Consider the following 11,835-nt stretch of genomic DNA (forward strand, 5'->3'; position numbering starts at 1 on the left):
AAAATTTAATCAAATATCAATACCTCATTGTCATGAGATAGATTTATTTGGTTATTTATATCTTTAGCCCATAGTTCTATTTAGCATGTGACTTATGCTCTGGAAATTTCTTCTTTAAAGCATTTTAGTTACCATTGACCATCCACAGCCATGTAGTATCATGGTGTAAGTGTCTACTACTTCGAGAAAGAAGTCCTTCTCTTTAAGAGTAATCTGAACTCTTTAAGTCTTATAGGGTAACAGCCTTTCACTTTTCTCCCTCCAGTGGTTGGTGATAAGATCATTTGGACAAAGATACAGTGCATTATGGGTTATTCACAGCTGCACTGGGCAGAGGAAGAGATTAGGGAGTGGCTCAAGATCTGTATGACAAAGCATGAGAGCTCAAAGTATAGCCTAGCTGCTATGTTGGGACCTGGAGAGTCCAGGCAAAGCCATTGAAAATCTGTGTCCTGACCTTCCAAGAGCGAATGTGGAGAAGTGAACAAACTCACTAATGCCAGATGATGAATGTGGATATAAGGATGTATTTACCTGTTGCTGAAGCATAATAGAGAAACGATGTGCTAAATAGTTTTAGGCAGTAAATTCAGAATTCGAAGTTGACATAGTGTTTGGACTGAGTCTTGATGCATGACTTAGAATTTCTCTGAAAGACAAAAGTACAAGAAAGACAGATAAATTCCAGATTCAGGAGCAACATGTGCAAAGGCAGGATGGGAGATAAATAGTTGGCTATTTTCTGAAATATGTATGCCTGGGAAAAGTTATTAATTGAAACAAGACAAAATGGTAGAAAATGCATAATTGATAACTGGCTGAATGCAAAACTTCAGAGATAGGGGGTAAGGAACAAAGATATGAGGATGGCGTTACTAGAGCCCCCAATCAGGAGTATAGATGATGGAGAACAGATAAAATCATTGACTTGCCTATAAAATATTTTCATATGACTTATTTTTCAGCTAAAAGCATAGGTTAGAGCGTGGGAGAACTGGCTATGGTGGGGGCAGAGATGTGAAAGCAATCAGCATTTAGACATTTAGCACTCCAGCCACAAATGAGATTGTTTCATGATATTTGAAAAAGATAGAAATAAAAAAAGGATGGCTGATAACATAATGTTGGGATCTTTGGCCTATCATTTAGGTAGAAGAAAAAAAGATAAAAATGGAAAGTAGCAAGTAAGGAGGCAGATAAAAGAAGTAATGGAAATCAAGGTAGAACAAACATGGTCAATGAAGTGGTGAAGGCTGCCCAGGACAGCAGAAAGTAAATTTTGGAAGTCAGAACATATTGATGTGATCTAGCGATTGGGAGGTCAGAGGCCCTCTTGGCTTGAGGGTCTTAGTGGGGTGGTTAAGGCTAAAAATTGGAGTTGATAGAGAAACAAAATGGAAATAGATTAAACTGCTTTGACAAAGGGAAAGTTTGAAAGTGAAGGAAAGCAAAACAAAGAGTACCTAGAGGATAGTATGATCCTAGAGGAGACGGGGCAGACCTGAACATCTTTACACTCTGAGGCGATGGAGTAGACAGAGACAGTGCAAAGGGAGAAGAAGGAATGAAATCTTGAGCACACAAGGAGGAAGGAAAGATGTCCTTTATTCCAAGATAGGAGTGAAGGGTAGTTTGGTATAAATTCAGTATATACGTAAGGCATGACACAATCCTGATGGTCACCAATTCTATGAGGAAGGAAAACTATTTTTTAAAATAAAAATTCCAGCGAGGGGAAGCTTTTCAGATTCTGGTGAAATCATAGGTTTTGGAGAGAGACCAGCTCCTGATTCTGACACCTGCTAGTGGAGTGACCTTAAGTTATTTAAATTATTTCTTGGCTTCAATTCCTTTATTTATAAATTTAATTTTGGATTTTAATTATAATTGTGTTATGGCATGGCACAAAGACTCAATGGAATAGCACATGTAAAAGTACCTAACATCCCCAAAATGCTCAGATACAATTGTGCTCTTAAAAATAAAAATTAGAACCATGGTAGAAATTCAGATATATATGTGGATAAGGCCATTTCTGAAACAGGAAAAAAGTCACTGGAACCTAGTGGCAACCCTGGACAATGGGATTAGTAGCCAGTACCTCTGGGAACCGTATGGATGTCCATGGCTTACAGCTGGCCTTGAGCGTGGTGACTCTGCTTTGTAGCCAGTATCTCACCTAAAACAGAGCAGCCTCAGAGACCTCTTCTTGTTTAGATATTCCTGCTTTATTTCCAGACGAAAGTGCCATCTTGAACACAGCGAGCTTCCAATGCCATTCAGTGTCAAAAACAGTACAAGAACTAGGACATTTTGTACCTGTTCTAGAAACTAGATAGGGACAAGGAGAAATAGCTGTTTCATAAAAAGGACTCTCGATGATAGAGATGAAGGACTGACACTGAGAAAGTGATGTGGTTTTGAAAAAAAAAGTAGAGGAAATTCTAGAGGCATTTTATAAGACCCTAAAATACAAAGTCAGTGTAGCTCTTTTCTCCTGAAATTCCTGCAGAACCTCGGGCAGCCACAATAAGGTTGGCCACTGTTTGAGGAGTTGGCAAACTTGAAAAGTAACTTTGTAAACCTGAAAAGGTTTTAAAGCTATTTTAACCTTTTGTGTTAGAAAAAGTGAGTCCTCACCAATTCATATCAGGCCGTTGGCACAATGGTTGCCATATAGGGAAAGTTATGATCTCAGCTCACGGAAAATCCAAATGAACCTCCCATCTGGGTGTTTAACCACTGAATGGGTAAAATGCTATACAGCATAAACTCTAAGAAAGGACTAGAAGAAATCCATTTGGGTCCAAGAAAAATCTATTAACTTCATTTTGCAGAAAAATAACAGGCCTGATAAAATAGTCATCATTCAAAGATGAATAAACAGGGAAAATAAAACTTCATTAAGAGGTAGATGAAAACTTTTGTAACTTTAAGTAATGAAAATATAGCACTCAAGAGGCAGAGGAAGAGCATACTTTGAAATGATTTACTATAGGAAATGGGAATAAATTAAAACAGCATATGCTTTGTGATCTAAATAACATTCAAGGACCCCATGAAGCAACAGTCAAAAAATGAGATAAGAAAACAAATTGAGATGAGAAAACTGATCAAGAAGCTAGGATGTAGAGAAGTTGAACAAAGAAAAAAATGTAAAGCTGAGTGTAAAACCTCAAAATCGAAAATACATTAAAATCAGCAGATCACTTAACTGCTGCAGCTTATCATCAAAGGAGGACTAGGACAAATCTGAGGCACTCTGCCAGAGTTAAGGAAAACCAAAATGGGATAAAAATGCTGGGAAAGGAGGTAATAGATTTAGGGGGCAGAGAGTAGCACTCCAACATAAAGCAAACCGAGTGTGCTGGAGGAAGACACTGTAACAAGTAGGAAAGTAATAATTAAGATGTACGTAAATGCTTAGAGCAAATAGGCTTGATATGTATTAGTCAGATTAGAATAAAAACAATTTCTCGAGAAGTTTGGAATTTCAATTTAAAGGGTCCTGAAAGACAGGAGAAAATAAAACAAAGAAAACAAATAAACAAGTTAGCAAGAAGGGGATAAAAAATTAGGAGCAGATGTTACTAGTGTGAATCTACAGAGGACCAGTATGGGGGAAATGAAGACCCGAGACTGCCAGGTCTGGACAATTTGTCATTCACATTTGAAGTCAATAAGACAGTATACTCTGATGTAAAGCCTCAGACAGTGAATGCATTAGGTTCTCTTCATGCAAAAAAATTAAATTAAAAAAAAAGTTTTCCAGGCTACTATGAAATGAGTATAATAGTAAAAAAAAAAAAAAAAAAAAAAAAAAAAACCAGATGAACAAGGAAGGTATGCTATGAAAGGACCAGTACTAAGCATAGAAATACTGTCATATGAAAGCAAGTCTAAATTATAAATACACTGTAAATAAAAGTCAATTCCAAAAAATAAAATAAAATGTAGCTAACAATGTTTACCAAACAAGAATGATTTAGGACTAAGTGGCCAGGCTGTGGCAGATACAGGAGCAAGGAAACCTTTGCTAATGTCTGCGTCACACACGCAAGGAAAGTGTGAGGTAATGATTCCCCTTGACATGGACTCAGAAATACACTAGAGGCGTCCCACAATTATGGGTATGTCCTCACATTAGAGAGATGAGAGGGGAAGGAAAACACGTATGGTAGAGTCAGGGGTAAATATTACAGAAAAAAGTAGACAAACTAAAACGTGAATTACTTTGAGTAAGCATAGATATTTGCACTTCATGAAGAATATAATTTTATTACATTAAAAGCAAAGATTAGGAATAATTGCCAATGATTTTCTATCAAAGAAACCCAAGGAAGTGTAACTCAGGAAAATCAGAAGTATAAGATTAAAACATAAAAGAGCTACTCTTTTTCCTCAAAAGTTGGAATTATTGTATATACGAAGTAAATTTTCAAAGAAAAAAATACCTCATTGATAACAGTTTTTCTATTGTTGGTAGGGAGATCCCATAGGAAAAGTTTGTCCAGATTCAATTATGTGCCAAATGTCATCTGAAATGGATCCATAGCGAGAAACGAAGCTTTTTTTCCCTGCTCTTGAGGTTAAGGTAGGAAATAAACAAGGCAGAAGAGTATCTGATAATGCAAACCAGTGATTTAAAAATGCACATAGAAACTCAATAACTGAAATAGATGACATTTCATTTATGTGTGAAATGGTAAAAATTTTATGTATATTAGATCACAAATATTCACAAAGAATTTTTTTAAAAAGCTGATCTATACAAACCACATTCTTTAATCAAAAAGGAATACAGTTTATAGTGGAACAACAATAACTTAAAATTTTCCCCACACTCTTTGGTAATGATGAAACAAAAACAAAATTCTTCCAAATATCTCTGTGTCAAATAGGAGATTAGAGCATAATTACAAAATACCTAAATAACATTACACATTTAAACTTACTGTACATAGTCAGAACTGTAGTCAGGAAAATTCACAAAACGTACTTTCATTATTTTTAAATAATAAAAGAAATAAGTGAATTAAACTATTGAGAAGCTAAGTGCAAAATAAGACAAGGCTAGCCAGAAACAAAAATAAAGGAGAAGAAATAATCATAGATGAAAGCAGGAATCAAAATTTAGTTAACAAAAACGAGTAGAACAGATAAATTTTAGAGGCAGAAAAAAGTAAATAATAAATAGAGCAAAAAGAATAAAATAAACCTCCATTCTAATCAGGGAAATAATGAGACAAAAATTAGGAAGAAGAAAGGAGGTGTCATCTTAGACATAAAAACATTGGAAAATCTTGGTGTAATGAATCTTTCCCATTTATAACAAATACAATTATTAACTAGTAAAGAAATAACTTTTTCAAAGAGATACTGAAGACAAGCACTTACCTACTCAGAAAATTTAAAGAAAAATAATTTCATATTTTAAAGAAAAATTAATTTTCTTTGTTAACTCTTTAAGAGCATTAAAATATAAGGGAAAAAACTTAATTCAAATATCAATGGCAAAATCCTAAAAAAAAAAAAAATGAACAGAAGCCACTGAGAAGGGAAAAAGACAAAATAATCTCATAAATATATGACAAAATCTAAAGTGTAGTACTAAATTTAGTCAGCCATTTATGAGATATTACAAAAAAACTTTGTATAGGTTTTGTTTCACAACTACAAATATAATTCAGTATTGTGCATTTATTAATATAATTTTTCACATCCATATGTCATAGGAAAAGAGGAAGTGATCATTTCTAATATGCCAAAAATTTCTAGTATAGGAAAGAATAGGAATGAAGTCTTTTTCAGTTTGGTTTAGAATTTTTATCTCACATGGTATCTAATAATAAAATTCTAGGAACATTCACTTTAAAAGAAAAATATAAGAATGTTTCCCATTATACAGCATTATACAGCATTTTTCTGCAATTTGTAACCCATGAAAAAAATCAGACAATAGAAAAACATGATTATTGAAAAAAAAGGACAAATATTACTTTTTGGCATTTTGATTATTTCAAAATCTCTCAAACAGGAAAAGCTATTCAAAACTAGCAGCCTTAATGAGATTTAATTTAGGTAACTAATTATAAGCCAAATGTCCATGAATAACCAGCTTTTCTTTCTTTCTTTCTTTCTTTCTCTCTTTCTTTCTTTCTTTTTTTGTATTGGACATTGAACTTAGGCCTGTGCCCCGAGTTATATGTTAGGCAGCATCTCACTAAGCTACAAAGTTACACAGGCTGGGCTTGAAATTGCAGTACTCCTGCCTCAGCTTCCCCTAGTGCTGGAATTATAGGTGTAAGCACCATGCCCTGCTCAACTAACTTCATATATAATTCCGATAATTATCTAGATTTAATTTAGGTACCTCATTCATAATTAAATAAATAAATTACCTAGAAATATATTTTAAAAGAAATGTTTAATAAGCTCAGGAAGAAAATGACAAAAAGTTGTAAGTTTAAGAAGACACAAATAAATGGAGAGTAATGCTGTATATTAATCCAGGTTGTTTACTGAAACTTGTAACATTATCAGTGTTTAATGGGGCCCAGAGCAACATAATCTAGTTTTAGTATTGAGCACAGATTCAAAAATCCTAAGTAAAACAAAGCAATCTAAGGACAGCAACATATAAAACAGTAAGACTTCTAAATTGAATAGAGTTTATCTTAGGAATGTAATTATAAATCAGTCTGGGCAGAGAGATTGTCTTGCTCTTTTATTCTCTGCATTTACATTCTAGGCACATAATAGTTGCTCAATAAGTTTGCATTACCTGAAAAAAATAAAAGGTAACATTTTATTTTGCTACACGAAAAGGTTAAAGAAGAGTATTTATACCATATCTTAATTATGGCAAAAATTTTGATAGGTCCAATATCCACTTTTTCTCAAATTTCAAGAAAGCTAGAAATACCATAAACACTTGATTGTTAATAATAAAGAGAAAACAAATAAGAATTGTGAATTGGAGGGAAGAAACAAAAGTAGTTACTCATAAACAATACTATCTGTATTCGGAAAAGCCGGAGAGGTACAAGTGAGAACTGCTAATGCTGTGGAGTGGATGTCTGAGCCTCCTCAATATTTTATGTGGAAGCCGTGATCTCCGATGTGATGGTGTTGAGAGGTGAGGCTTTGGGGAAGGAATACAGTCACAAAGGCGGCGCCGTCATGATGACAGGGGTGCCTTTAGAAGACACAGGCCATAGCTGGCTTCCTGGCTCCCCCACCATGTAAGGAAGAGGCAGAGGCAGCTCCGCAAGCCAAGCCAGGAAACCAGCCCTCGGAGAGCATGACGTGCTGGTACCCTGATCTTACAATTCCCGTCTCCAGATTGTGAAAAATTAATGTTTATTGTTGAAGCTACTTATTCTGTGCTATTTTGTTGTAGGAGATCCAGCAGCCTGTGACAGGTAAATAAAGAGCTTAGCCTCCAGGTCAATTCACACAGATCTCTGGCTCTCCGTGTTCTAACAGTAACTAAGTAAAATTTTAACATTATCCCACTCACAAATTTAACAAAACAGATTCTTAGGAATAAAATAAGAGAAATGTTCAAGACCTAGACGAAAAATATCATAAAACCTTATGAAAATGCTGAATAAATGAAGAGGAGACCATGTTCCTGGATTGAAAAACATTTCCCTATAACTTATTTATAAATTAAATTAAATATTAATACTACTTCCTACAGAAATTCAACAACCCACTTCCAAATTTTGAAAGAGAAAAGAAAAGAAAAGCCAAGACTGTTTTGAAAAAGAACACCAAGCAGGAACTTCCAACCAAATGTGAAAGCAAATTATAATCTACAGTAAATAATAAAGTGTGATATTGGTTAGGAGGTGAGAATTAATAAATGGGCCACAAAGAAAATTAATTTTAGATGCTTACTATATATGATTTACTAAAAAGAATTTCTTGCGAATTTAAAAATCATATAGTATTTTTTAAAATTTAAAATTACACAGATACTATACTTTTTAAACTTCCCAGAAGCAAAAACAAACAAACAAACAAAAAAGTGTGAAGCTCATCTAAGCTTTGTCACAATAGGGCATCTAATGGCTCTCAGAGTTCCCAAGGTGCACCCGTGGTGCACTCTGCTGTGGCTCGTAAGTGTGACTTTTGGTTTTCTGCACCATCGTGTAAGGCGTGCTTTCCTGAAACTGTGTTATGATATTGGCAAATTACCCGTTTGATATGAATGTAGAAGGAAACAGAGGAGGGTCTCAAATGAGCAGGGCAGAAGGTGGGTGACCTACCACGGCTTAGCTTCTAGTGCCAACACCGTAGCTTCTGCCATATTCTGCTGTTCAACCAATCACTAAAGTCGCTCCAGATTCAAGCAGAATACATAAAAAGCTCACTAGCAGGAACGTCAAAGGATATGAAATATGTTTTTAGTTTGCTGTACCCTCACAGTCCCAAACGGTATACTGTATTGAAGAAGGAACAGATTTCTCTGTGAGGTGTCCCTTGAGCTGAATACCATTTTGTTTTCTGATTATTTAGACTCATAAGCATTTAATAAATTAACTCTTGTAAGACACCAAGTTACATGTTTAGAAAAAGTTACTATCTTTGCATTAGTTGAAAATAAAGAGACTGTTCATCTATTTGCATAATCATAGTAGTGTTTCACATGATCATAATGAATTCATCTTGGCTGTATATTAGGAAATTTTGAGATATAACAATAGGTAAATTTCTATGATCTGTATGTATAGAGTGATAATAAAATTTCTGGTTCTCCTTTACCTTTTGAGAAAGTACAAAGTGTATGTCTTTCCAAAAAACTCTCATAGTACATATTTCCAAATATATAATGTCTAGTTTCCTACCTTTAAGAAAGCCTGGTTTCAAACATAAATAAAACCACCTGGGTTGACTCTCCCCTCTTCTTTCTATCCCTAGCATAGTGGGCATCATGATATATACAATACCTGGAAAGTTCAACATTTCCACAGAAACCCCTCTCAGGATTCACCATGCAATGGTCTTTGCTCATGCTTAAATGGTGAGCAAAAGCTCATAAAATGCATATCATATCATTATGTTATGTTTAAACATTTTTATTTCTCCAGAGAATGTAAAATATACAAACATGTGACTCTGTGAGGAAATGATCCAAAAAAGATTATAAATGCAGCTATAAATGTCAAAGTTCCTAAAACATTTCACTGGCACTATCTTCAGAAGAAAGTGTTTACACAGAGCACACGCCACTGTGTTTTATTATTGTTATTGTGGGCATTAAATGTTACAAATGCGCTCTGTTTGACATACACGTAAGCGATGGTCTCCACAAACTTGGAGAGTCACCTCTAACTCTGTTAGGCTGACCAGGAAGAACAATTCAGTGTGAGGCTCAGCCAGCGCCGTCTGAAATGCAGCCCTGACGTCCCTACTACAGGACCTGGAAATGGGGCCTTGGATATCATTTTTTAGGTTAATAAATGTTTAACTTAGATTTTGCTCATTTTCCAGGAGTTTTCTGAAGAGTATTTGATGAAGTAATTAATCATGACTCCCTTTCTTGTTTGATCTGTTCAGGATAATCAAGATTTGTGCTTTTCTTAAAAATATGTATATATATTTATATGAATGAGACTGAAAAGTGCGTGTGTGCGTGCATGTGTGTAATGAAGAAGGAAGGGAGAGAGCTAAAGGAAAGAGAGGAGGGAAGCAGACACTAAGAAAACAGAAAGAAAGGACGGGGCCACGAGAAGGAAGAAAGCAAGCTTTGCAGCACGGATTTGGAGTATCTGGAGCATCTTACTAGCTGCTCTTACCTTTGTCTTATTGGTGCATCCTTGAGTACATAATGGTCACAGTCCTCTTGGGGAGTTGGCTCCTACACACCACACATCTGAATTCTTTTTCATCCTTTTCCCCTTCCCTCTCTTCCCTTCAACTCTTGGTCCCCTTTCCTTTTCCAAAGTTCTATCTCCCGACATACTATCATTTATCTTTTATTTTGCTCTTAATTTATGATTTATGTTTCTCATATAAGAGAAACCATTTAATATTTAAACTGAAGCGTCTGATTTATTTCACTTAACTTTATGGTCTCAAGATGCACCCATTTTCCTAAAATGACTAAGTTTATCCTTTTTATGAAAGAATGGTACTCCATTGAGTTCAAATACCACATTTTCTTTACTCATTTATCTATTGATGGGCATCCAGTACAGGCCACTTCCATGATTTAGCTATTATGAGTTGTGCTGTTATAAACATGGGTATACATGTATCATTGTAGTATGAAGTTTTAAAATCTTTCAGAGAAATAGCTGGGTTCAGTGGAATTCTATCTTTAGGGTTTTTTTTTTTGTTTTGCTTTGTTTTTTTGAGGAATCTAGACCCTGATTTCTGGTTGTCATAGCTTACATTTTCACTAACAATGTAGACGGGATCCTTTTTTCCCCACCGCCTTGTCAGCATTTGTTATTATTTGGTTTCGGGATGATTGTCATTCTTTCTGGGGTAAGGTGAAATCTCAGGCTTGTTTTAACTTGCGTTTCCCTGATGGTCAGACACGTTGAACATGTTATCATATATTTCTTGGTCATTTGTCCTTCTCAAAAGTGGCTGTTCATTTTAGTTGCCCACGTTTTTGACTGGGTCTTTAAGTTTGGGAGAGTCTAATTATTCTGACTGCATTGTATATTGTATATACTAGTCCTCTGAGGAACAGCTGGCAAAAATTTTTTTCTCATTGCTTGAAAAGAAAGAACAACTTGTAGATGTACACATATCACTGTATGTATGTTAAGTGTGCAAGATAGATAACCATGCTACTAAATTTTTGTTCATCAAACAATAGTTTGTGCTGTCATTGTTCACTTTGTATGCTTTGATTTTGTAACTTGAACAACTACTTCTAAGATGACAATATGTAATTTATCAACTAGTGATTTCTTACTGTTTTTTGAAATTGTGATTATTTCTACCCTTTTTTCTGTTTTGCTTTTTTTCCCTCTAAATTCAATTTTTTCTCATTCTTAGGTTTTACTCTTCACTCTTGTTTACTATACCATGCACAAGATTTTTAAATTTGTTATTGTAGCATGTATTGATTCTTTTTTATTTTTAATTTTTTTTGAGTCAGTCTTAGTTGTAGTGCAGGCTGACCTTGAATTTGAGGTGATCCTCCTGCCTCGGCCTCCTGAAATCAGGGATGTGCCACCACATCCAACTCATTTATTGATTCTTGATGTCATTTCTTTGCTGGTGGGGTTCTGTTCAGAAACTTTTTGCATTTGTCTATGTCTTCAAGAGTTTTACCTATTTTACCATGTAGCAAAGTAAGTATTTCTGTTTTAACATTTGGATCTTTGATTCATTTTGATTTTAAACTAGTGCATAGAAATATTATTTAATATTTTACATATGGATTTTCAGTTTCCCCAGCACCATTTTAAAAAGGCTGTCTTTCTTTCAGCAGATTTTTTTGGCCCCTTAGTCAAAGATCAGATAGCTAAATGTGCCTGGAGTTGTTTCTGTAACCTCTGTTCTGTTGCACTGACCCACATGTCTGGTTTTGTGCTAATGCTATGCTGTTTTTGTAACTGTAACTTTGCTGTATAACTTGAAGTTCAGGATTGCAATGCTTTCTGCTTTGCTTTCATTACCCATGATTGCCTTTGGAATCCCAGGTCTCTTCTAGTTCCATAAGAATCTTAGGATTGTATTCTCTAGCTCTGTGAGGTAGGCTATTGGTATTTTGACTGTGATAGCATTAAATATGTATTTCATTTTAAAAAGTATTGCCATTTTGACTAATATTGTCTAATTTGACTAATATCTGCCTATCCAGGA

General features: G+C 34.8%; 1 non-coding gene across 1 annotated transcript; it reads left to right on the forward strand.

The window, feature by feature from the left end:
* The first annotated feature begins 8,111 nt into the window (after positions 1-8,111).
* LOC111754688 (small nucleolar RNA U13) lies at positions 8,112-8,215 on the forward strand. The gene has a single exon (XR_002789364.1). It is a non-coding gene; the product is annotated as a small nucleolar RNA U13 (small nucleolar RNA).
* Positions 8,216-11,835: the final 3,620 nt, after the last annotated feature.

Source organism: Cavia porcellus, unplaced genomic scaffold, assembly GCF_034190915.1.
Source record: "Cavia porcellus strain 051 isolate PalLab524CR breed Dunkin Hartley unplaced genomic scaffold, mCavPor4.1 scaffold_10, whole genome shotgun sequence".
NCBI classification, from domain to species: domain Eukaryota; kingdom Metazoa; phylum Chordata; class Mammalia; order Rodentia; family Caviidae; genus Cavia; species Cavia porcellus.